Source organism: Mandrillus leucophaeus, unplaced genomic scaffold, assembly GCF_000951045.1.
Source record: "Mandrillus leucophaeus isolate KB7577 unplaced genomic scaffold, Mleu.le_1.0 Scaffold25, whole genome shotgun sequence".
Lineage (NCBI taxonomy): Eukaryota > Metazoa > Chordata > Mammalia > Primates > Cercopithecidae > Mandrillus > Mandrillus leucophaeus.
Window position 1 is genome coordinate 6,701,185 of NW_012102587.1, and position 1,527 is coordinate 6,702,711.

At 48.9% G+C, this 1,527-nt stretch overlaps 1 protein-coding gene across 1 annotated transcript in view; it reads right to left on the reverse strand.

Annotated features, from left to right (window-relative positions):
* MARCO (macrophage receptor with collagenous structure) overlaps window positions 1-1,527 on the reverse strand; it is a 67,044-nt gene that overhangs the window by 18,144 nt on the left and 47,373 nt on the right. The gene's annotated exons all lie outside the window — the stretch shown is intronic.

Consider the following 1,527-nt stretch of genomic DNA (forward strand, 5'->3'; position numbering starts at 1 on the left):
TGGAAGCACAACAGCCTGCTTTGTGGATCTGTTTCAGTATGTGTGTTCCAGAGGATTTGGGCTGAAGAAGGGGTTGCCTGGTTTTAGTGCTAGTGATTGCACAGTCCTGCTCTGATCCCTCTGTCAGGGCTGTGTGATGTGCCTGCCTGTCAGAGTCCTAAAGAGAAGGGGAGGCTCCAGCTCTATTCCTTCTTGAAGGAAATGACTGAGCTCCTCAGGCTTCTGGCTTTTCCTTCAAGCCAGCCTCAATGGCTCCACTCTGGTGAGTTTCAGGCACCTAGCCTGAGTCCCTCTCTCTCAGAGGAAAGAGGATGGAGGGAGACCCACTCCCCTCTGAGTGAGCTTGCTCTGCTCAAGCCCCCACAGGCTGAGTGTGAGTGTGTATGCATGAGGGGTGTGAATGTCTACGAATGTGTGTGAGCATATGCATAGGGATTGTACTTGTGTAAGTGCAAGAATGCAAATATGCACATAGATGTGTGCTCAGACATGGGTGTGCATGAGTATATGCGTGTGTATGAGTGCATGTGTGTGCATGAGTATATGCGTGTATGTGAGTGCATATATGTGCATGAGTATATGGGTGTATGTGAGTGCATGTGTGTGCATGAGTGTGATTATGTTTGTGCGTGAGTGTGAGAATGCGAGTATGTGCACAGATGTGCCCTCAAACATGAGTGTGAGTGTGTGTGGTGTGAATGTACGTGCACACCTCTGACTGCACCATAAACCTTCCTTCTTATGGTCTGCCTATCCTCCCCCCTTAAATCCTCCTCAGAAAACCCCCTGCTGGACACAGATCAATAGGCTCTTTGGGGTCCCTTCTATTAAATTTCTTCCCAAAATCAATTTCTGGAGGATTCTCCCTTCTAAAAAGTTTCCTTTCTTGTAACTGGTGTGTTTTCTTTCTGCCTCAGCAGCCTGGCAGCTTAGAACCCTGTTTGTTTACTCCCAACTCCCTTGTAAATCCTCTCGTCTGCCCTTTGTCTAGTAAAGGTCTTAATGTCTTTGCATCTTCACATCCCAGCAGCCTTGACCCCTTGGGGAATTTGCAAGATGGAGGTTCTAAATGAAGGGTGGATGGGAGCACAGTGAAATGGAAAACCAATGTTTGGGTTTGTCCCTGGGGAGGGACAGCTCTGGGTCCCCCATTCTCTGACTGGGCCCCGTGAACCCATTTATATTAATAAGATGGCTGGACAGAATTAGGCAACAGTCTAAAAAAATGGAAACTAATACTTTCCCAGGAACAATCACGAGCTTTGGGTCATTGTCTCTAATCCCCCCCGCCCCTGGCAGCCCTGTGTGGCCCTCTCATCCCCAATCACAGAAAAAGAAACTGAGGCTCAGTTTCTTTGGAAACATCAGGAAACATTCCCAAGGGCACAGAGCTAGTCCAAGGTGGAGGTGCATGTGCCTGAAAACAGAGTCCCTGTTGGACCAAGGAGGCCAACTTTCCGAAATGGCACTGGCAGACTTACATTCTCACACAGAGGAGCGGGTAGGAGTCACACCCACCAGCCCCAC